This window comes from Scyliorhinus canicula, chromosome 15, assembly GCF_902713615.1.
Source record: "Scyliorhinus canicula chromosome 15, sScyCan1.1, whole genome shotgun sequence".
In the NCBI taxonomy this organism is placed as follows: domain Eukaryota; kingdom Metazoa; phylum Chordata; class Chondrichthyes; order Carcharhiniformes; family Scyliorhinidae; genus Scyliorhinus; species Scyliorhinus canicula.
This window is the reverse complement of record NC_052160.1, coordinates 33936483-33961435: the sequence shown is the minus strand read 5'-3', so window position 1 is coordinate 33961435 and position 24953 is coordinate 33936483. Positions and strand designations below refer to the sequence as shown.

The window sequence follows — 24953 nt, the reverse complement described above, 5'->3', positions numbered from 1 at the left end:
GATCTTATAGAATGGTGGAGCAGGCTCGAAGGGCCGGACGGCCTACTTCTGCTCCTAGTTCTTATGTTTTTATGTTTGCTTGGAGCTCTACTTCTCTCCTGAGGTCAAACAGTGACTGAAGATAAAATCCAAACGTGGTTTAATCACAGGAGTTCAGACAGCTCAAGTCTTGGTCACGTGCCAGGGTAGGTTTGGGTTGAGCTATTGGCTAAAACCCATTGTGGTTTGGAGCAGGTAACGGTGGGACCATTAGCGCCACATTTACAAATCTGACTCAGAAACAGCTGCCTTTGTCCATAGTTGGTTGGGGCAGACATATTGTCTGCTAATCTATTATGTTGGTTGTGCTGGAATGTTTATCTGATGCAAGGAGTGTTACATTCCATGAGATGCAAAGTGTTCACCTTTGTTAATATTCAAACTGCTCAGAAACTTCCAGAAGCCAGCATGTGACCAGCTCAAGCCATTTTACCAACCCAGTAATTGCCCATTTTGGTCAACAGAAAAAATATTTTTCATAAAGTAGCCAGGTTGATGGAGATATATTTATATATATATTTTCTTCCTGTCCTCTGGCCGGCACATGGAGGATATTATTTCTGTAATTTATATTATTTGTTGTGTCCAAAGTAATGTTTAGTGGATGCTGCTTTTAGTTTGTTACAGTAAAAGTTATCAGTCTCCATGGGTGCCATAACACTTTAGCTACACAATGGGCTGGATTGTACAACCCCTGCCATATGTGTTTGTGGTGGTGGTGGGGGGAGCGGGCTGGATGTGTAAAATAGGTTGTATTCCAGCCCACCTCCTCACCTGCCCACACCTAAACTGTTCATCATAATACAGGATGGGTAAGGTACCCACGAGACTGCAGACCATAGGCCTCCTGAGGTCCTTAGCTGCCCAATTAACTGTCAGTTAAGGACCTCAATCCATCTCCACTAGCATAAAACACTGTTTAGTGGCAGGCAAGTCAGTGCAAAGGCCATTTTAAAACTGCTTTTCTGATGAAAGGGGATGAAAGGGGGCACATAAATCAAAGGACTCCCTATGTGCATTAGAAGCTCCCACCCTCATTATCCCATTCCTCCCCACTTTGTTCTTTACTGCCTGCTCCTTCCCATCTTGTCCTCCTCCCTCGGGTGCTCCATCCTTTCCCACACCGTAAAAGCCGTAACTCATTCCCGGATCCATTGTCTTTCTTGGAGATGCTTACACTGGTTCTGGCATTGTTGGGATTTCAGGGGCAGCTGGCCAATCAGATTGAACAAAGAACAAAGAAAATTACAGCACAGGAACAGGCCCTTCGGCCCTCCCACCCTGCGCCGATCCAGATCCTTTATCTAAACCTGTCTCCTATTTTCCAAGGTCCACGTCCCTCTGTTGCCGCCCGTTCATATACCTGTCTAGATGCCTCTTAAATTATGCTATCGTGCCCGCCTCTACCACCTCCGCTGGTAAAGCGTTCCAGGCACCCACCATCCTCTGCGTAAAAAACTTTCCACGCACATCTCCCTTAAACTTTCCCCTTCTCACCTTGAAATCGTGACCCCTTGTAACTGATACCCCCACTCTTGGAAAAAGCATGTTGCTATCCGCCCTGCCTATACCTCTCATAATTTTGTATACCTCAATCAGGTCCCCCCTCAACCTCCGTCTTTCCAATGAAAACAATCCCAATCTACTCAACCTTTCTTCATAGCTAGCACCCTCCATACCAGGCAACATCCTGGTGAACCTCCTCTGCACCCTCTCCAAAGCATCCATATTCTTCTGCTAATGTGGCGACCAGAACTGCACGCAGTATTCCAAATGTGGCCTAACCAAAGTCCTATACAACTGTAACATGACCTGCCTACTCTTGTACTCAATACCCCGTCCGATGAAGGCAAGCATGCTGTATGCCTTCTTGACCACTCTATCGACCTGCGTTGCCACCTTCAGGGTACAATGGACCTGAACTCCCAGATCTCTCTGTACATCTATTTTCCCCAGGACCCTTCCATTGACCAAATAGTCCGCTCTTGAATTTGATCTTCCAAAATGCATCACCTCGTATTTGCCTGGATTGAACTCCATCTGCCATTTCTCTGCCCAACTCTCCAATCTATCTATATTTTGTTGTATTCTCTGACAGTCCTCCTCACTATCTGCAACTCCACCAATCTTAGTATCATCTGCAAACTTGCTAATCAGACCACCTATACCTTCCTCCAGGTCATTTATGTAGATCACAAACAACAGTGGTCCGAGCACGGATCCCTGTGGAACACTACTAGTCACCCTTCTCCATTTTGAGACACTCCCTTCCACCACTACTCTCTGTCTCCTGTTGCCCAGCCAGTTCTTTATCCATCTAGCTAGTACACCCTGAACCCCATACAACTTCACTTTTTCCATCAACCTGCCATGGGAAACCTTATCAAACGCCTTACTAAAGTCCATGTATATGACATCTACAGCCCTTCCCTCATCAATTAACTTTGTCACTTCCTCAAAGAATTCTATTAGGTTTGTAAGACATGACCTTCCATGCACAAAACCATGATGCCTATCACTGATAAGTCTATTTTCTTCCAGATGTGAATAGATCCTATCTCTCAGTATCTTCTCCAACAGTTTGCCTACCACTGACGTCAAGCTCACAGGTCTGTAATTCCCTGGATTTTCCCTGCTACCCTTCTTAAACAAAGGGACAACATTAGCAATTCTCCAGTCCTCCGGGACCTCACCCGTGCTCAAGGATGCTGCAAAGATATCTGTTAAGGCCCCAGCTATTTCGACTCTCGCTTCCCTCAGTAACCTGGGATAGATCCTATCCGGTCCTGGGGACTTGTCCACCTTAATGTCTTTTAGAATACCCAAAACATCCCCTTTCCGTATGACAACTTGACTTAGAGTATTTAAACATCCATCCCTAGCCTCAACATCTGTCTTGTCCCTCTCCTTTGTGAATACCGATACAAAGTACTCATTAAGAATCTCACCCATATCCTCTGAGTCCACGCATAAATTCCCTCTCTTGTCTTTGAGTGGGCCAATCCTTTCCCTAGTTACCCTCTTGCTCCTTATATACGAATAAAAGGCTTTGGGATTTTCCTTAATCCTGTTAGCCAAAGATATTTCATGACTCCTTTTAGCCTTTTTATTGCGCGTTTGAGATTCGTCCTACTTTCCCAATATTCCTCCAAAGCTTCATCAGTTTTGAGTCGCCTCGATCTTACATATGCTTCCTTTTTCATCTTAGCTAGTCTCACAATTTCACCCGTCATCCATGGTTCCCTAATCTTGCCATTTCTGTCTCTCATTTTCATAGGAACATGTCTGTCCTGCACTCTAATCAACCTTTCCTTAAAAGACTCCCACATTTCAAATGTGGATTTACCCTTAAACAGCTGCTCCCAATCCACATTCCCTAGCTCCTGCTGAATTTTGTTATACTCTGCCTTTCCCCAATTTAGTACTCTTCCTTTCGGACCCCTCTTGTCCTTGTCCATGAGTATTCTAAAACTTACGGAATTGTGATCGCTATTCCCAAAGTAATCACCGACTGAAACATCAACCACCTGGCCGGGATCATTCCCCAATACCAGGTCCAGTATGACCCCTTCCCGAGTTGGACTATTTACATACTGCTCTAAAAAACTCTCCTGGATGCTCCTTACAAACTCTGCTCCATCTACGCCTCCAACACTACACGAATCCCATTCAATGTTGGGGAAGTTAAAATCTCCCATCACAACCACCCTATTGCTCCTACATTTTTCTCTAATCTGTCTGCATATTTGTACCTCTACGTCATGCTCACTTTTGGGAGGCCTGTAGTAAAGTCCCAACAATGTTACTACACCCTTCCTATTTCTTAGCTCCACCCATATTGCCTCAGTGCTCAAATCCTCTATCGTGCCCTCCTTAATCACAGCTGTGATATCATCTCTGACGAGTAATGAAACTCCTCCACCCCTTCTACCTCCCTCTCTATCCCTCCTGAAGCATCTATACCCTGGGATATTCAGTTGCCAGTCCTACCCTTCCCTCAACCAAGTCTCAGTAACACCAATAACATCATATTCCCAGGTACTGATCCAAGCCCTAAGTTCATCTGCCTTACCTGCTACACTTCTCGCATTAAAACAAATGCACGACAGACCACCTGTCCTTTTGCGTTCATCATCTCTTCCCTGTCGACTCTGCCCCTTAGTCACATGGAGTTTATTATCTCGTACCTTACCGGCTTTAGTTGCTGCTTCTTTACGGACCTCTAACTTCCTAATCTGGTTCCCATTCCCCTGCCACATTAGTTTAAAACCTCCCCAACAGTATTAGCAAACAGTGTTAGATTGAGTGTCAGCTCTCAAGGGAAGAGCTTCCTGTCCAAGAGGGGAGGGTGTCTGACTGTCAGCCTGTTTATGCCACACCATAGCCTGTTATCATGTGGGGTAGTTGGTTTAGGGGGAGGGGCTGGAGGTGCACCCACCCATAAAATCTATCCCAGTGCTTTTTGTTCCTTTTTTTGATAGCACCAACTAGTCTTAGAGCTTTGCAAGAATTTACATTTCAAAGTAAGGAATTCCCATCATTACTGTTGTCCACTTCCCACATGCTTGTTGAATGTCCAGCTTGAAAATTGTGTCAAAAAAGAGCTTCAATTCCTTATCCAGACAGATCTCTGGGGCACCGCAGGTAACATCCTGCCAATTGAAGCATCTATCCATTATCCGTACTTTATTTCACCGACGTTGTAACCTATTCTCCACCTTTGTCATTAGATTGTCTCCAATTCCCACATGGAATTCATTTTTGCTAACCATCTTCTTTGCAGAATCTTATCAAATGCCTTCTGGAATTCCATATGGATAACAGGCATAGACACGCTTATCTATCATGTTAGTAACCTCCATAACAAATTCAATTAGATTAGTTAGACATGGCTTACCTATTATAAATCCACGAGGGCTCTCTCTGATCAATTCATGCAGGGACTGAAGAGAATACATGAAACTTTACCTCGTTACATCTGAGGCTACTTTCCAATGATCCAATTCTGTTTTTTCTGTGGAGGGTGGGAAAAGATTATGGGTCATGGCTGTATTTATTTTCTGGCATATTTATTCAATTAAGCCATGAAGATTTAGGTCAATTCCTATACAAGCTCTTTGCAGCCACTCGGGGACCAATAAATCAGTCAATTTAATCTTTTTTATAAATACTAATGAAGATACAATCAGAAAACCAAGGCCTACAATGTTTTGAATATTCAATGCGAAACTGTTTTCAATATTTATTGCATCTCAATTTTAAATATATTTGATGAAATGGGTTGGAGGGTGGAAAGAGCAATCCATGCTCTTCAGGGGTTACAATGTTTTGAATAGAAAGCAATAGAACGCCTGTTTTTTCCCCCATAATTAATGACTCAAGAAACAGTATCTCCAGGGGTGTGATTCCATCAACAGCTCATTAATTGTGCAAAAAAATAACAACTTACATTTATATAGCAGGTTTAACATAGCAAACCATCCCAAGATGGTTGACAGAAGTATAATTGGACAAGATTCAACACGTCATTCAAAGAAGGATGTTTTAGGAAGGTTGACTAAAAATGTCAGAGTCGGTTTTATTTGTGAAGTAAAATGGCCTCTTTCCTTTTCAAAAGATTAAAATCAACAGCACTGTGCCAAAGACTTCTTTGTGGACTTTATGTGTGATATTTTACACCATGCAGGCTGCTATTTCAATGCCGTGTCCTCTTCCTGGGACCCGAGACTAGTCTGAACAATGCAAACTACAGCCTGTTTCTCCAGCCAATCAGCTTGAAGAATAGGGAGACCAACAGGACAAAGGTCCAATTGTGTGCTCGGGGGTTGCGAAACGTGGCGATGTGGAGCTCGCTCTGTTAAGGTTTGCGGTTCTGTGCTGCCTCGTCATCTAAATTCACAGTGGGAAGTGCTGCTGGGTGTTTGCACCGTCAACAAAGGGCCCAACAGCACGTATGGCTAGCATGAATCACAGCTAGCCTGAGCCTCCTAAGAAAGCTTGTCCTTCTTAAAGTTGCACGTGGGGCACATCGGCTGCTTCAGACTGTGGAAGACTTAGCTGAAAGAAAAAGTGCAGGAAGGGGAGCCAAGCAAAGCAGGTTTCCTAATGTGGCTGAAGAGGCATTGGTGATGGAGGTGGATGGGAGTTTTTTAAGGCCCACTCTTGATAAGTGAATGGGAGCAGATAGCTATAGATGTAATTTGCTTGAGCTTAGCCCAAAGACCTGGCTGCAGTACCAGGAAATGCTCAATGGCCTCAGCTGGGTGGTGAAGCTCACCTAACCAATGCTCCACCATCATCTCATGCAATGCATCACACCCTTTTTACTTGCTCAACTGCAATCATGCCTAGTGTTCAGATACTCCACCTCACTTTCACACACTTACCAATGATACCAGTCTCTCATCAAACCCTTGCACATGCTTCCACTTATTCAGCTTGACTAACTGTGTTCGAGAGAGATTATTGGGTACTTAGCAGGCAGGTACAGCAACTTCACACTCTTCATGTATTTTAGTGCCAATTCTCTTGATGAAGGCCCAGTTTAGTGAAGCTTGTAAAGGAAGAGGGCAAACCCGGCAGCAAATTCTGCCTGATTCTCGTGTTGTGCGGCACACATTCCAAAAGTTATTACACGGAGAACCACACTGTTATTCCTGCCATAAAATCTGTCCAATTCTTATTTTGCATGGAGACCAGAACGACACACAAGACCCCAAATGTGGCCTAACCAAAGCTTTTGAGAAAATTAGGAATACCTCCCTGCTTTTTTGTTCTACTTTTTTTCTAGAAATGGACCCAAGGGGTTAGGTTTTCATCATGAAGTCAGAAATCAGGAGTTGGAAACTTTCCCAACAGCATGATCCCACCTACGTCCTGGCAGTGTCATCTGGTGGGATTTTGATCTGGGGGTAGGAGGCCCTGGACAAAGATGGAAGTAGGACATTGCTGAAGTGGCTAGGTTAAAAGACCTGTCTCTGTTCACAGAGTCATCAGCCTGGTACTGCTGATCAATGTAAAGCCCCTTCACCCCCACCTCCTTCACCCTATTCGCCTCTAATACCCTCACCCCTTTCACCCTCTTTACAACCTCACCCACCTTTGCCTCTACTTCACTCCCAATGCCCTAACTCGCGCACCCAGTTTCCACTTTATAAACAGAAAGGGTCATAAATCTGTCAAAATAAACAAACATTTCTTGAATTGGCATTTAAAAACAGTATCCTCTTCAGAAGCTCATATATCTGTCAAAGTGATCAAACTTGCAGTCCCCATATAAACAAACTCTGTAGTCCTGAATTAATTAGTGCTTTGGAAGGCAGTTAAGCTATCAAACTCACATTCTCCAGGTCAGCTGTCTGAACAAATTCTGTAGTACTGAATGAATTATTTCGTTGATGGCAGCAGAATACTCATATGTTTGTCAAAGTTTTCAAGCAGCCAAACAGATGGCTGAGCTGTTCTGTGAAGAATGAATGACAGCAATGGGGAGAGTATAAACAATTACCTCTGAATCTCACACTGGGATAACTTTTCAATATCGATCAATGCAGAATAAAATTTTGTCCAGTGGATAATCTATCCTAATACATCTGAAGTCTTTTCCACTTTTACAAGTGTGTTCTTTCACTTGACCGCTTGCCAGTTGTCAAACGTAAAGTTAATCTTTTCCAATTTCAACACTCATCACTCAGTAAACACATATATAACTCAGGCTACAGCATTTCACAATGACTCGTAAAGGACACAGCACCATTTTAGTCATGTCTTAGACACTTCCCACCTACGATCCTTGGTTCCCACCTCTGCAGTGTGTTTTAGGAGGGCTTTGCCTCGTTGTAAATTCTAGATTTGGGTTATGGTCACTTCTTGAATGGCCCGACAATTTCTACACAGCTGCTTGTGGTATTCCTGTCCGGTCAACTTGCCCACTCTACTGAAAATAGCCGGTGATGGAAACGGAGGCGGAACTTCACTGCGCGGCAACCATTCTTATCTAATTCCTGTCTCCGCATGGTTCCCAAACGGAACCATACAATCCAGCCCTAGGAATTTGTTTGCACTCCTTATGGTCTTCTCAACTTGTATTTCTACTTTCAATGGTTTATTTATCTCTATTCCTGAGGTTTTTTCCATGCCATTCCGCTTTCATCCAAGGTGATAGCTTATCTCTATCTACTCTATGAAATCCTTTAATCATCTTAAGTACTTCAATTAGATCACCTCTTAATCTTCCATTTTCAAGGCAATACAAGAATAGTCAGTCCTGTTCTCACAATTTAACCCTTTTAGCCTACCGGCCAGTGACATGAATTGAAAACTTTTGGTACCATTGTTATTCTGCATGACTTTTCATTGGAGCAAATGGTGCAGGAATCAAAGAGTGGAATAATCAAATGATTAGAGTAATTTCCTCTCAGAGAAAGTCTGAAGCAAGAAATCAGACACGTTCTGAGTTTTTAACTGCCCTTTGCATTTACGCAATTTAAACAAATGAACACCCAAAGGAATTAATATGAATACGTTAACATGCCTGTATAATGATACCTCAAAGTGATGGTTTCAAAATCTATTCTAGAATATTTATTCTTTTGTTAACTATTGGCAGTAAGTTCCTTTGTTCTCTTTATTGCATTCTCTCAACCAGTTAAATAATGAGGAACCGGTAAGGCTGTTTTAAAATTGCTGCATAATAAATTTACGGTAACATAGTGGTTAGCACTATGTATTCAGAGCATCAGGGTCCCAGGTTCGATTCTCGGCTTGGGTCACTGTCTGTGCAGAGTTCACACGTTCTCCCCGTGTCTCTGTGGGTTTTCCCCGGGTGCTCTGGTTTCCTCCCACAAGTCCCGAAAGACATGCTGTTAGGTAATTTGGACATTCTGCGTACCCGAAGAGGCGCCCGAATGTGGCGACTAGGGGATTTTCACAGTAACTTCATTGCAGTGTTAATGTAAGCCTACTTGTGGCAATAAAGATTATTATTATTAAAGATTATTATTATTGATGCAATTGAGCATTTGATCAGAAAAACGTGATTTTTACTCTTTTTACTTTTATTTTTATCCACTACTCACCATGCTTTGGATGGGTGAGCCTTTTCTCATCATGATCAGCAGAGAGGGAACCAAAATATTTTCAATTGAAAACATTAAATGGTAATAAAAAAATAAATATTTCCTCAGCTTTCTGAACCAGTGGTTTTGTTAGTTACAATGTTTAACTGAAGAAAATGGTGGCTCATCCGAGATTAAATGTCAAACAGAGGCCATGAAGACGATTACAGAGCTAGTGCAGATATATTGCTGGGTCACATAAGCATACGTGTGGAAGTTTACCTTATGATTTTGGATGATATCATCAAGGAATGGTACTTTAAGTACATATAGGTGAAGACGAGGAGAGTGTCATGGGCAGATCCTTGAAGAACCCCAGAAATAGGGGAAGCAAATGGAAGCCATTTCTGGAGAAACTCTACCCAAGATTGGATGTGTCACAGTGGAACTGGTTAAAGACAATTCCATTGAGATGGACAGCTGAGAAATTTTGTTGAATCTGATTTAATCAACGACGTCAAAGCTTGCACAGAGGGCGGGGCGAGACAGTACACCCGTGTCACAAAGGATGACATTTGTGACTTCTATCAGGACCACGACAGAGCCAGAAACATGATTGTAGAGATTGAATCTTGAAACTGTGGAACAGGTTAAAGGCAATTATATATTTAAGGACTTGGGAAATAGAAGGGATGTTGGAGACAATGTAGGATTCTAAAAGAAGGAAAGATTGTGATTGGGTTTTTAAGTGACGGTAGTTGAGTAGATGGAACTATTTATAATTTTGGTTGGTGGGCGGGGGGAACAGGAAGGGAAACTGCCTCATACTTTAGCTCAAAATAATAATACAACTTGAACATATATGGCACACACTGTTAACTGAGATACAATTCTTAAAGAACCTTGTCCCTTTTGTGCTCAGTGGAAGAAAATGCATTGGTCTACAGATTGCTTAAAAAAAAACAATGAAGCTGCTAACATTGACTTATTTTTCAGGTAATTCAGCAATTTCAGGCACGGGGGCTTATGCCTGGTTGAAAGCCAAAACTCCAAAGTTGCTTTCGGAGATGTGGTGCTCCATTGTGATTTTCAGAAACAGCACTACACTATTTGTTGCACCATTAAAATGCACCAAATGGTATGAAGTTGCTGTTTTTATGCAATATATGGACTCTAAAGTGATTATCAACAATCATGTCTTGTCATTATAAGTGCAATTACTTACTTAACAGCGTAATAATTATTAGCTACTGCCAAACAACACTGTGGGCACAGAAAATTAACTACTGTATTCCTTCTCATTCCTTCAGGACTTAATTGTTGCTGGAGATTTTTTTTGGCCAATTTTTTATTTTACTTTTGATTTCTGTCTCTTTTGCCTCTCTTAATCCAATCATCAAATCTCTCTTTATTTTTCTTTCTGGACCTGACTTGACACTGAGTATATTCATTGTAATTTATGCTTCCTTCGCAGTCCCCGAGCATCTTATTTCACAAACCTTCCATCGGATTGGTTGAGGAGATCACAGGTATTTGCACTAGTCACCCAGGTCTCTGATGCTCTGTTTCCCTCGCTGCGATGATATCAGATGACACTTTCAGCAACTTGCTTTGGAAAGTAATTCTAAACCCAAATGCGCGAGGGCGCGTCGAACCAATGGTAGATGCCACAGATGTCCTACTTCAGAGAAATCTGGACCATTATGTTTTCCAAAACCAATTTCTACCAGTTTTAATAAGTTCCATTTTTCACATGCAAGACCAGTGTTAGGAAGACAACTGATAAGGCCCTGATCTGATCAGTTCATCCTCACTCAAAGTAATTTACTGTTGTATTGTGCATATCTCATTTGAGCCATGAATATTTTGAGTTGTCAGTCATCCCACAACATCTTAAAATATTCATAGTTCCAAATATATTTGAAAAGACGCAGATGCAAATCTTGACTGACTGGTGAGATAAGTGGGTATACACAGCTGGACTGCAACCGAAGGACAGAATAATAACATTTATCAAAGTTTCCTCACAATTAATTGTTCATCATGCAGACTTTTCCCCAATATTGACATTACTAATAGCAAGCGATTGAAATTACATCAACTCTAATCACAACGTGCGACATTAGGTCTGTGAATAAAGTGACTTATTGCACTGCTCCCTCCTCACAAAGCCTTACATTATGCAGTCACATATTCTTCAAAAACAGAATGATGCAATCGGAAGATAAAATCAGCAGGCTGTGGTGTAATGCAGTAACTGCTTACAAATAAAATGTGCAAGGCTGGAAAAGCAGCAGATAATCGGATTAAGAGAAAGTCTATCACAGTCCAGCTGTCACTGGATTTTAGCAGATTTTTATTTTATATCCCGGTATTTGGTGGAAGAAGATTACAGGAACATTTAATGAAGGAAGCTGAACTAATAAGCTCAGTAGTGGCAGGCGATCTGATAGTCATGCTTCAGAACTGGAATGGCCCATACAGTTGGAGAAATTGATGTGGCCCAGCTGTAAAATATTTAAAGTGCCTGTGGAACAACCTGAAAGTGACTTTTTAATAAAAGCGATTAACAGTTTCACGCAACCTGGGCAGGTCAAGAGTCGAAATTGAACACTCACCGAAATTTACCCTAATGTCCATTGGCCGCTTTTAAAACATTAGTCGCAAGTCCAACAACTCTGACAAATGAGATGGCTACTTTAAGAGGATGTTAATTCCTTTTGCCTTCCTCTGCCTTTTATGCTCATCATTGTTTCCCACTTTCTGTGTGAACAGACGGAACATGAAAGTCATTCACGAACAGTCCTATGTCTTTCATCTTTTGATAGTCATTTCCCATTTTCTGTGGTTGTGTTATCTTTTGTAATATTCTGTGTTCCATGTGACGACCTATAGTGCTCAAGGGAAAACCACATGAAATGGCTGACTAATGTGCAGAAATCCAATTTCCTATGCCACTTTGTAGCTTTGATATACATATGTTCCTGACAATTATGCTTTTAATTTTGAGTCCATTAGGAGGTCTCTTTGTAAGTGGCCACATTTCCCGATGAACACAAATTTTAAAACCTAATTGTACTAAGGTTTTACCTTTGGATGCTTTCATAACACCATCTCTCCTCTTTCTGGACTCTGTTATTAATATATGCCTGCTCAGCTTAATTTCCATTACCTTCTGAAAGAGGGGACACAAGAGGGTCAAAGTAAATCTAATAGTGCCTTATTTTTTTTCCAGCAGCATATCATAACAGTAAAACCAAATTAGTGCTGCATACTCAATGAGATTTATTTGTCTCCTTTCTCAGCAAAAAGCCCAGCCAAAACATTTATCTGTCGCATACAGGTATTTTAATATCTTCTTCATTATTACAGCTACAGTTTTCGACAGAACGTATGAATATGTATTACCATCAAAGAATCAAGAGTGCTACCAAGATGAGAGATTAATAAATCTAAGTCATAAATTGAGGATTTCATCCCTACTCCAGGATTTGAACACATCACAGATTCAGAGAATTGTTACGGCACAGAGGGAGGCCATTTGGCCCATCACGTCTACATTGGCTCTCTGAATGAGCAACTCTTACAGTGCCATTGCCCCACTTTCTACTTCTAACCCTGCACATTCCGCTTTTTCAAGTAACAGTTTAATTCCTTCTTCATTGCTTCAATTGAACCCGCCTCCACCCCACTGTCAGGCAGTACATTCCAAACGCTAACTCCTTGCTGCATGAAAAACATTTTCCACATCCCTTTTGCTCCTTTTACTAATTACTTTAAATTTCTGCCAAATCATTCTCCATCTTTTAGTGCGTGGGAAGAATCCCGCTATAAACTTCGTCCAGGCACCTTGTGATTTTGAATGCCTCTATCAAATCTCTTCTCAGCCTCCTTCTCTCCAAGGAAAGCAGTCCTAACTTCTCCAATCTATCTCTACAACTGAAGTTCCTCATCCCAGGAAATATTCTCATGAATCTTTTCTAACCTGCTCCTCTGCCTCCACATCCTTGCTAAAATGCGGCACCCAGAACTGCATGCAATACTCCAGTTGAGGTCAAATGAGTGACTTTCACCAGAACTTTCTTGATCTTGTACTACATGCCCGTATAAAAAAATCCCAGGATATTGTATGATTTATCAACCATTCTCTCAACCTGCCCTACCACTTTCAATGACCTCTACACATATTCATAAAATCCATAGAATCCCTGCAGTGCAGAAGGAGGCCATTTGGCCTATCCAGGTTTGCACCGACCCTCTGAAATAGCACTCTACCTAGGCCCGCTTCCCTGGCCCATCCCCATAAGCCTGCACATTGAAAAACCCATCTGGTTCATTAATGACCTTTAATGAAGGAAATCTGCCATCCTTGCCTGGTCTGGCCTACATGTGGCTGCAGAGTAAAATAGGTGGAATGCAGGCAGTGAAGAGGAGATAAAGATTTTACAGACAGATATAGATAGGCTGGGAGATTGGGCCAAAATTTGGCAGATGGAACTTAATGTGGATAAGTGTGAGGTTATCCATTTTGACCAAAAAAATAAAAAGGCTAATTATTATGTAAATGGAAAGCAGATTCAAAATGCATCCGGGCAGAGGAATCTCGGTGTCTTTACTCATGAATCGCAGAAAGTCGGTATGCAGGTACAGCATGTAATTAAAAAGGCAAATGGAATGTTAGTGTTTATTGCAAAATGACTGGAGTATAAAAGTAGAGAAGTGTTGTTGCAATGGTATAGGCTGTTGCTGAGGCCACATCTGGAGTTTTGTGTCCAGTTTTGGTCGCCTTACTTGAGGAAGGATGTGGTGGCATTGGAGGCAGTCCAGAGGAGGTTCACCACATTGATTCCGGGGATTAAGGGGTTGACATATGAGGAGAGATTAAACAGTTTGGGGTTTATACTCACTGGAGTTTAGAAGGATGAGAGGGGATCTGATTGAGGTATATAAAATACTAACAGGGATTGATAAAGTAAACGTAGACCAAATGTTCCCCCTTGTGGGGCAATCTAGAATGAGAGGTCACAGATTTAGTTTGAGAGGTGGTAGATTTAGAACTGAAATGAGGAGGAACTACTTTTCCAAGAGGATGGTGAATTTGTGAAACGCTCTGCCCCCTAGTGTGATGAAGTCTGAGTCATTAAATGGCTTCAAGGAGATAGATATATTTCTGATTTTTAAAAAAACAGGTTAAAAGGATTTGGGGAACAGGTTGGGAGGTGGATTTGAAACCAGAAAGAGATCAGCCATGATCTGATTGAATGGTGGAGCAGACGTGAGGGGCTGAATTACCTACTTCTGCTCCTCATTCCTACGTTCCAATGTCCTATGTTCCAGATCCACAGCAATGTGGTTGACTGTCAATAGTCCTCCGACAACGTCAATTTGGGATAGGCAACAAATACTGGCTTTTCTAGCACAGGAGCCGGAATGTGGCGACTCGGGACTTTTCATAGTAACTTCATACTTGTGACAATAATAGGTTATTATTATTATTATTTTCCAGCAAAACATGTATCCAATGAAAAAATAAAGAAGAAAACTGTCTGAAATTCCATCTTTTGGATGGTGAGGTACGACAAACCTGTCATTCTGGAACGAATGCAAAAAATCATGTGGAATTATCCAAAGAGGTGTAGGAAAACATAGTCCAATTCCAGTTCTGTTCCCGTACCTGGTGGTGCAGGCTTTTATTGGTTTCCATGGCTAGCAATGCCTGAAGAAGGTAGCTAGTCTGTCATCAGGGGCTTATAGTTTGAGGGGCACCACTCCACATCAAGCGTGACTGACCAGGAGTCTCTCCCATTCCTACCGCCAGCCACTGATGTGTTTGGAAGGATTTGCAGGGTCACACACTCAACCTGTTTAACCATGTTATGAATGAACCTCCCTTGGCCATTAAGTCCTGGGCTGGGACTCGAACCTGGAGCTTCTATCTCAATAGCAGGGATACTACCCATTGTGCCACAAGACCTTGGAAAGCTCATGCCCTCTCAAAATGTTCACCTTGATTAGCACAGCTAAGAGAGATTATTTACTCACTCATCTGTTTATTCTTTGTGATATTTCATTGTTGACAAATTGACTGTTGCATATCACCAATGACTGTTTTTCAAAGGTAAATTATCGGTTATAAGGTAATTTGGGACCTCCTCACAATGTGATTCAATACTTCTTTTGAAATTGAAGCTATTAGGGCAGCATGGTAACACAGTGGTTAGCACAGTTGCTTCACAGCTCCACGTTCGATTCCCGGCGTGGGTCATTATCTGTGCGGAGTCTGCACACTCTCTCCGTGACTGCGTGGGTTTCCTCCGGGTGCTCTGGTTTCCTTCCACAGTCCAAAGATGTACAGGTTAGGTGGATTGGCCATTCTAAATTGCCCTTAGTTTCCAAAAAGGTTAGGTGGGGTTACTGGATTACGGGATAAGGGAATAGGGGTGGATGAGTGGGGCTTAAGTAGGGTGCTCTTTCGAGGGGCTATTGCAGACTCAATGGGCCAATGGCATCCTTCTGCACTGTAAACTCTATGCTTCTATGTGCAATGTAACACTGTTAGCATACAAAAGAGTTTAGTAACAATCAGTCTTCTTGGTACACTGAATTGTCAAACTTTAAATCATAACAATTAATTATTCCCTACAGCTACCACACAGTAGATTACTTAATGAATTTTAAGAATAGAAATTCAGACCATAGCACAAAATAGTCGCTATCAAATCAGATGCCTTTTATACACGTCGCTCCTGATATTCAATTCCATTGACTGTAATAGAAATCAATATGAGACCGTTCATGCAATATTTCCCCTTCTGCGCAACCATCCAAGACAGAGCTTTACCTGTTCATTTCTTACCAACAGGTTTCTAATATGTTCAATATTTAAGTGATTTTTCTAAATTATGTGTTGTGCCCTATGGAGCTAGTAATCTTACTGAATCATCAAACAATTTGAAGAGTTCCGCATTTTGAGCCAGAAGAATGATTGCTTTGACAAATGGTTACTGTAGCAACATCATAACATAACATTGCATTTCAGGAGTAATTCATTCTTGAAATGTCTTGAACAGTGAGAGATTACAGAGCTCTGAGGTGCAGAGGGATCTGGGTGCCCCAGTGCATGAATCACAAAAAACTAGTGCAGCATGTAATTAGGAATGCTAATATAATGTTATTGTTTATTGCAAGGGGAATAGAACACAAGGACAGGGAGATTATGCTTCAACTGCACAGTACTGTGTACTGAATTGGTCTGATTATTTAAGGAAATATATTGGAAGTAGTTCAGAGAAGGTTTATCAGAACAATACCAATACCTCAATGGGTTGAGTTGTCTTATAAGGAAAGGCTGGACAGGTTAGGCTCGCATCTGCTGGAGTTTAGAAGAGTAAGAGGTGATTTGGTTGAAACACATCGATCCTGAGGGTATTTGACATTCTGAGAGTGGATGTGGAAAAGGGGATGGGATTCTCCGAAATGGACACGCGGGCACTACCAATTCTGGCCCCCACAGGGAGCCAGCAGGCGTTGGAGCGGTTCATGCCGCTCCGTCCTCCCTTCCTGACGCCAACTGGGCACCGCGCCAACCCGCACATGCGCAGTGGCGCCGCACAAACCCGCACATGCACAGTGGCATGTGCGGAGGACTTCCTCGATGCAACATGGCGCGGGGGTTCAGGGGCCGGCCCGCCGATCGGTGGGCCCCGATTGCAGGCCAGACCCCCCCCGGTGAAGAAGCCGCCTCTCCCCACCACAGGCCGCCTCCCGACCCTGCGCACAGAGAGTTCCCACCGGCTGTGAGCAGGTGTGGACGGCGCCGGCGGGACTCTGCCGTTTCCGCGCGGCTGCTCGGCCCGCGGCCCGGCTGGGGACAGCGGCCCGCAACTGGTGCCGTGCCAAACTTGATGGCGCAAATGGCGCCGATACTCCGCTCCTCGGAGAATCACATGCCGGCGTCGGGGCGGCGTGGCACGGTTGCGGCGATTCTCCAGCCCGGCGCGGGGCTCGAAGAATCCCGCCCAGGATGTTTCCTCTTGGAGAACTTAGAAATTTCAAAAAGGGGTCGCCCATTTAGGATAGAGATCAGGAAATTTATTTTCTCCAGGGGGTTGAGAGGCTTTGGAATTCTCTTCCTCAAAAGGTGGATGAGGCAGAATCCTTGAATTTCCTGAAGGCAGAGGTCAATAAATTCTTGATAAGCAGGGGTGAGGGGAGCGGGTGATGAAAAGTTATCCGGGATAGGCAGGAATGTGAGATTGAGCTTAAAATCAGGTCAGCCATGATCTTATTGAATTTGTATGTTTGTATGTCCTATTCTTTGGCTAACTGACACACTGGCGGCGAATACCATCAGAATAGCATTTTGCATTTGGCTGGTTTAAAGTATGAAGGAAAGTTGGTTACATTGCTGATGTGCTCACCATGTTGATCATCCTTCTCTCCAGATCTCCAGGATACATTCATTGAGACCTCTGAAAGGTCTGAACTCAGTTGCAGTCAACTTGTCTTTCTTTGAGGAGAATCCTTCCTGTGACGAAACGTTCCAAAGCTTGGTAATATTTCTTATTATTAATGAACCACTAAAATTCAACTTTGTATAATTTTTAAATGAAATATTTAACTATGCCCTCCCTGTCCCTTCTATGCTCCTTGTCCTGTCTGCTTTATTACAATTTTACTTTCACTCTATTGTAACAGTTGATCAGTTTAATGGCAAAATGGTTTCTTGTAAAGAGAGGCAGGCAATGTGGTGGGGCAAGTAATGGAATTGGGACTGCCAGGATTAAGAAGAGGAAGGCTTAAGACCAAATGGAAGGATGTGCGGCGAGAGTTAAGCGCAATGGGATTGGATGAGGAAAGGGTGCTTACAGGAGTTACAGAAGGGTGATCAGCCAGCAATGTGGCGAGAAAATTGGGAGAAGCCAAAAGGAGAAGAAGGAAGCAGGAATCACTAGCTTAACCTTTTTTTCAATTTTCTGAGGTTCCAAGTTTTAATTAGCTTCAACCTTTCCGATTATCTCCCTGTCCCTCAGTCCATTTGGAGTTGGGAGCAATTTTATTTTAAGGAACTAATGTTGAGTAACAACTCCACAATTTGCAGACTTACCATCTGACCTGGGAGTGCATGATGTTGACACTGATACCTGAAGTAGGAAGGTTCCATTTCAAAGTAGGAACATACAACACCTCGAGAAACACTGAATTCATGACAGAAATAGATAAAACCCTGCCTTCAAGTTCCAAGGAATTACCTAACAATACCTAGTTAATTCATATAGGTCACCCTGTTTATAACTTTGCAGAAATATTCCCATGTTTACACTATTATCCACAGTAGCCGCTATTTTAAAGCTTGTCCACACACAGCCCATCAGTCCTTCTGCAACTTCCAGGGGCCACTTATCCTCAATTACCTCACTCCAATTTGTCCGTTGATTTTTTTCCCAATGGCTCCATTTAGAACATAGAACATAGAACAGTACAGCACAGAACAGGCCCTTCAGCCCTCGATGTCGTGCCGAGCAATGATCACCCCACTCAAACCCACATATCCATCCTATACCCATAACCCAAACAACCCCCCCTTAACCTTACTTTTTAGGACACTACAGGCAATTTAGCATGGCCAATCCACCTAACCCGCACATCTTTGGACTGTGGGAGGAAACCGGAGCACCCGGAGGAAACCCACGCACACACAGGGAGGACGTGCAGACTCCGCACAGACAGTGACCCAGCCGGGAACCGAACCTGGGACCCTGGAGCTGTGAAGCATTTATGCTAACCACCATGCTACCGTGCTGCCCCCATCAATTTTCAGCTCAACGTGAATGACCTTAGTTTCTAGTTACCACTTAAAATGCATACAGTTGTAACTTGATCCCAAAGGCTCCAAGGACATTTGACCTTGTTTTGAAATTTTAACCTTTTTCTTCACAATTATGAAATCAGATTTATTGCGCTTACAAGCCTTGTAGAAAGTGTATTTATTTTTTTGTAAAGCTTCATAACTTTATGCGTCTTCAATTTTATAAAAATATGCTCGATTTTAATTCTTTGCTCCTGAATTCTATCAAATAATGTCATGCTATAATTAGATTAGTTACCCTTCAGCAGGATTATAATGCAATTGTATATTAACCTTAACCCTCACGTAGGATGTTGGTTACAGTTATCTGTCAAATATACAATGGTCACTAATGTCGCTCAAATGATCCTGTGAAGAATAGCTGCATAAACTTTACAATGATTTAAACTGCAATTCTCTTCATTCCTGCTCTCTGACCATGTTATGAATTGGGAGATGAGGAGAATGCAAGGAGTCTTGGTAAATGGGGGATAGCATGCCACGGTTGTAGCGGTCTTGCCATTCCTAGCGACATAGAAACCCATCTACATCTTTAAACCATCACCTTCCTATGATTCCATCTGTAAACCAACACCATGGTCCTTCCTGTTCACTTGCCCAAAAGATCAGGTTAATGTGGGGACATGGCAAGAAAGAAGCAGATGTGATGAGGCTAAGTGGTCCCCATCATTTTAAACTGCTCCCAGTTGATAATTTAGGCCTTTAGCTCCACTTTCGTCCAGATGCTGATCTTGTTTCCATTTTCAGTGCTCATTCTTGGTTACTGTGCTGTATCGGACTTTCGTGTTGACACTTGCTTCTGGTTATTCTTGCTTCCACTCTTCTGGCAACGCTAAGTTGTGAGAATCCATAAGTAGATTACAGAAACTAATTACATGGATGTCTTTTTGGAGGAGGCTCATGGGGCAGAATGGCTCACTCCTGCTCCCATTTCCTAAGTTCCAAAGGTGTCACAGAATCCAAGGATTTCTTTGTTTTCCTCACCACGGTTTTTTTCTTAAACGAGACTGCCTCTTTGTTCTCAAGTGCTCCTAAGAAAATGCAGGGCTACCCCCTACAGCTGCACTTTCTAGGAAACACTTGGGAACAAAGATGCAGATTCATAAAAAACTGCAGTTGGGAAAACACCTGCTACCCTGAGTTAATGGATTCCTGCAGAGCTATAAAATAAACAATCTGATTCTCCCCTTTGGAACTACCTCCACCTGTCAGTCAAAAAACTTTCAGCGGGCAATGGCATGTGAAATTGAATGTCTACAATCCAGTTAAAAACGTTCAGCCTTCTAGTCACACACACAGATTTCTAACTTCAAAGGGCAATGAAACTGAATGTGCGAAAACCACTCCAAAGGTTTCCACTACTTTAAAGGAATAAATGTTACCCTCATCACTCAGATCTTTAAACCTGGAATACTGACAATCTTTTAAAGGTTCTAGGGGTTCAGATGAGAACACTTTCACTTTATTATAAGGGATGTGTATTTCTGAGATACTGAGCGACGTTTTGAAGGGGTTGGGAAACAAATGAGAACACTTTCATTTTATTATGAGAAACCTTTAATTTTTACATACCGACTGACTGTTTAAAGATTTGAAGGTTGCAGATTGGGAGAGCAGCCAAATGAGCCCCATCCAAGGAACATTCCTGACCTGAGTCCCTCCAGCCCAGCATTAGCAGCCATAACCCCTACCTCCCATGAAGGACCTCCTTGACACCCTGGTGGCAATTGTTGGAAGGGTATTTACTGCCTTACCACCCCTCGGACTGCAAATAGTCAGGTCCATGTTCCTCAATTCATGCCAGCGAGATTCTCACTGGGTGGAGCTGGAGTATCCCAGCTGGGTAGTGAATGGTGCATCCTGCCCATCAATGACATCTCTAATGAGCAATTTGCATGATCCTTCTGGGGCAAATCAAGAAGCCAGGTTATGACTGATGGGCCAGGCATAGAGGCTCGCAATAGGTCATGAATCCCAATTTCAGCACTACATGGGAGTCTGCAGGCCTTTTCAAATCCCACCTCTAGTGGGAAGACCTAGAGGATCCCAGCCTTATTTTTTATTTTCAAATATTTCATTCATCCAATCACTACATTTACATTCCTATAACCAAATAATCCCTTAGAAAAACAAATATTTCATTCAAGTGCTTAATTCTTTATAACAACAAATATGTATTCATAGTCCTACACCAAAGTCTTGATAACCACTTAAACCTGCCAATTAAACTGTGAGCTGACAGGCATCCCACTCTGATAATGGCACGTTGTGAAATCAGTAGTACAGCTCAAGTCCTATAATGATGACCCAGGAGATTTAAATGCCTTGACAGCTTGTCAGTTACCTGGACAGAATGACAGTTCCCTTGACTCTTTGATAGTTCCAATAAGTATATCGACGTTTTGCACATGTTCACATCTACTTTCACCATTACATAGGGAACCTGACCTTCCCCACGGGGCAATTGACTTCTCCCAAAGTTCACCTCACCTCTTCCAAAGGTGTCACTGGATCCATCCGAAAGAGTACTCTACCTCTTGAAAGAACTCCAGAAGCTTCAAGCGTTTCTACATCAAAAAATAAAGCCCACATGTCATGTTTTGGACATCCCACCAGCAGAAAATTTGATCTGTTTGAAATCAGCTGTACTTTGACATAGGTAGCCGCCTCCATGAACTAGGAATGTGCAAACTACAAAGAACCTGTTGCTGTCTGGTGACAATGGTGAATGCCAGGTTTGGTGTGCGACAGTGCCTACTTGATTAAGCCAGAGACCCTCTTTGTCTTTATGAATATATAATTGTCCATTACAGACTTTAATTTTACATTAAAACATTCTCATTCAAAAAAGCATTCATTACATTTACATTACTTCAACACATAATTTGTTATAAAACAAATATCTCATTCAAGAGCTTACTCCCTGATAAAAAGCATATTCATAGCCCCACATCAAAGACTTTATTACCACTTTGAGCTGTCAATCAAGCTGTGAATTGACTGACATACCATCATAATAATAATAGGGTCTGAAATCAACCAGACAGCACAAATAGTGTAATGGTAGCCCTCAGGCTTATGTCAACAGACAGAGTGGAATAGAAAGTAATGTAATGTTATTTTATACTGCAGACTGTTTTTTTTAACCTACCTCTCCAAAATAACCCTAACAGTTTAGAAGGTTTCCTGAAATATATGAAGCCCATGAGTCATGTTTTGGACAACCCACGAGAGAAAATTGAATCTTTTTCAAGGCAGCTGGTCTTTAGCATGCACAGATGGTGACATGAGCCACAGAAGGGCAAACTACAGCCCCATTCTCCCCCACACGCAGCAACAATGGTAGGTGCTGGATTCGGAAGTGGGATTTCCAGAATTGGGGCTCTAGCTCCATTTTGATTAAACCATAGAATCCCTACAGTGCAGAAGGAGGCCATTTGGCACATTGAGTCTGCACCAAACCTCTGAAAGAGCACCCTGCCTAGGCCCACTCACCCCCTATCCCCATAACCCCACCTTACCTGCTCACCTTTAGACACGAAGGGGAAATTGTAGCTTGGTCAATCCGTCTAACCTGCACATCTTTGAACTGTGGGAGGAGATCACAGCATCCAGAGGAAACCCACACAGACACGGGGAAAGCATGTAAAGTCCGCACAGTCACCCAAGTAAAAAATGAACCTAGGTCCCTGGTGCTGTGCGGAAGCAGTGCTAACCACTGTGCCAGCCTGCTGCCCAGAGACCCCCTCAGTCTTTATGAAAACTCAGGCCTTAATTTCATTTAATTTCATCTGCTATTATTCTCGTTACTTATTTTCTGCATCTCACTGTGTAATTTCTGAGTTGTCCCTTCAGATTCCATTGCACTTCCTAGTTTGACAGCATCAGTTAATTTGACTAACTTGCATGGCATTGATGAATCCAAGTAGTGGTCTCAACGTTGATCCCTGGGACAACTCACTTAGTATTTCATCCCACTGAACACACCTCCTCTACATTTCAGCCAATTGTTATTTCATCGCCAAGACATATCTCGATATCTACACAGTTTCGCACATCTGGCATATGGGAGGTTAAATTCAAATTGCTGTTCCTTTTTCTATCGCTATATAACAATGGTTTGAGGTTGAAGGGGGAATGGTCACTGGGTGTAAAAGTTTATTGGTCCATCGTGTTCTGCCCTCAGGAAAGACCAGCTCAGATGAGATTTTTGAACCATTTGCTGAAGGGTGTAAATTAGTTTGTTTCCATTTCTTTCTTGATGCTTTATCTCTTTAGAATACCTTCTCCTAGACATGGTGCAAGCAAGGTTAAATGGTCCACCATTTCTTATTGAGCTAGAGGACCACATTATCCCTGTTGGGCAATAGCCCACTACTCAGAGCTGAGACTCCATTTCCAACTTGCCACTTGTCTGCAGTGGGACCCTTCTCAATCAGAGATGGGATTATTACCACTGAGCCAGTGCAGATTCCTGAGTAATACCCCTGTGGATTCCAGTGAAGTACCCCTGTGGATATCAACCTAATACTTAGAGACTAGAGGCTAATCTGTGCTCACCAGGCTGACTGGAGTGAACTGGTGGGAATATTACCACTGAGCTAATGGTCACTCCAATAGTACCAAAATTCTGAATTTCAATTCATTTGCTTTTCATTCCTTCCCCAGACCTCAATACTGCCTGTGTTGCAAATCACTTATCAAAGTGACCTAATCTCTCCAATCTGGCAGCAAGACGATCCAGCCAATGCTGATGGTCAAATCACTTTAACATGCCACGGGTTTACTTCCTGTTCGAAACAGCTGAGGATTTGGTGGGAAGCAGCTGTGCAACAATTAAAAATGTGCGGCGGGGGCCCAGCAACAGGGACAAGAGGGTCTTCAATACCAAGGTAAATGAGTTGTCAGGTGAGAGAGCATCGCAGTCGAGAAGGGACTGGTGAGCCTAGGGCAGCGGAAATCCAAGGTTTCTTTGTGGAAACCATAGAATTACTAAAAGAACTAAGAAATAAATCTCTACACAAACCTACTGCTTCTCAAGGCCCACAAGGAAGTTCCAAAGGTATTTAAAAGCTTACCTTTCTGGACCGGGTAATGGTTTCCCTGCTAAGTCAAATATTCACTGCCTTCTGTGTGCAGGCCTGTGGTTAAGATTAAAAAGCCAGACTCTAATCTTGCTGCTTAGTATGAGTATTTCCCACACTCACTGTCACATATCACTGATAACATCGCGGACAATCTTATGGCATCATTTGATCTAGCGAGAGAATCAAGCTGGTTTCAGACCAGTGCCCTCCTTATCTACAATTGAAAATTGTCGTCGGTGAGACCAGGAGAAGGAGAAAGCGGGTAAGCCGGTCTCTTAGCGTTTAATCAACTCATTAGAATAAAAGAAACAAACTCAGGGATGACTCAAAACGGGCTGCTCCTGATAGAGGCACTGCCCAAAAATAACAAAGAGTAACAGAAAATTGTCAAATATCAATCAAAATGTAACAAGAAGGATCGATAAAGCAATCCAACCCTGAGCACCTATGGCCTCGAGAGTGTCCGAAAACCTACTTTTAATTTCATACCATAAGCAATAGGTTATGGAAATTCAAACCAATCAAAAAAATACGACTACGGAAACGCAGATTATATTTGCCAATTATGAGGAATAGCGTGGTATTTGTACACAGTGTTTGTGAATCATTTTTGCTTGTGGACAGAACCAGATTGCTCATTGTTTTGTCATGCATGATATCACACAGATGATTCAAGTTGGCCGAATCTACATTTTCACATGATCCCGGATGTTGCACTCGCCCCTGACATCAAACAAATCCCTAGAAATGCCTACAGCGATCCTGGTGGTGAGAACTTTGGTCGGCAAGTGGGAGATTCTCTGCCGGCATGGGTTGCAGCGAGGCCCAACAGCGCAGGTTAATGCACCCAAAACGAAGGCAGGGAGGGGCGGGCACAGCTTACAGTCGCTGCACGACACGCGC

General features: G+C 42.6%; 2 long non-coding RNA genes across 2 annotated transcripts in view; one reads left to right on the top strand and one right to left on the bottom strand.

Moving 5' to 3' along the window:
- Positions 1-9557, bottom strand: part of LOC119979075 — a 29393-nt gene extending 19836 nt beyond the window's left edge. The window contains exons 1-2 of the long non-coding RNA XR_005463635.1: positions 9378-9557; positions 4937-5053 (exon numbers count right to left, since the gene is read on the bottom strand). This is a non-coding gene — a long non-coding RNA (uncharacterized LOC119979075). The remainder of the gene's footprint in view (positions 1-4936; positions 5054-9377) is intronic.
- A 134-nt stretch (positions 9558-9691) lies between these two features.
- LOC119979076 lies at positions 9692-23849 on the top strand. Its single transcript, XR_005463636.1, has 3 exons — positions 9692-9744; positions 17540-17647; positions 23632-23849. It is a non-coding gene; the product is annotated as an uncharacterized LOC119979076 (long non-coding RNA).
- Positions 23850-24953: the final 1104 nt, after the last annotated feature.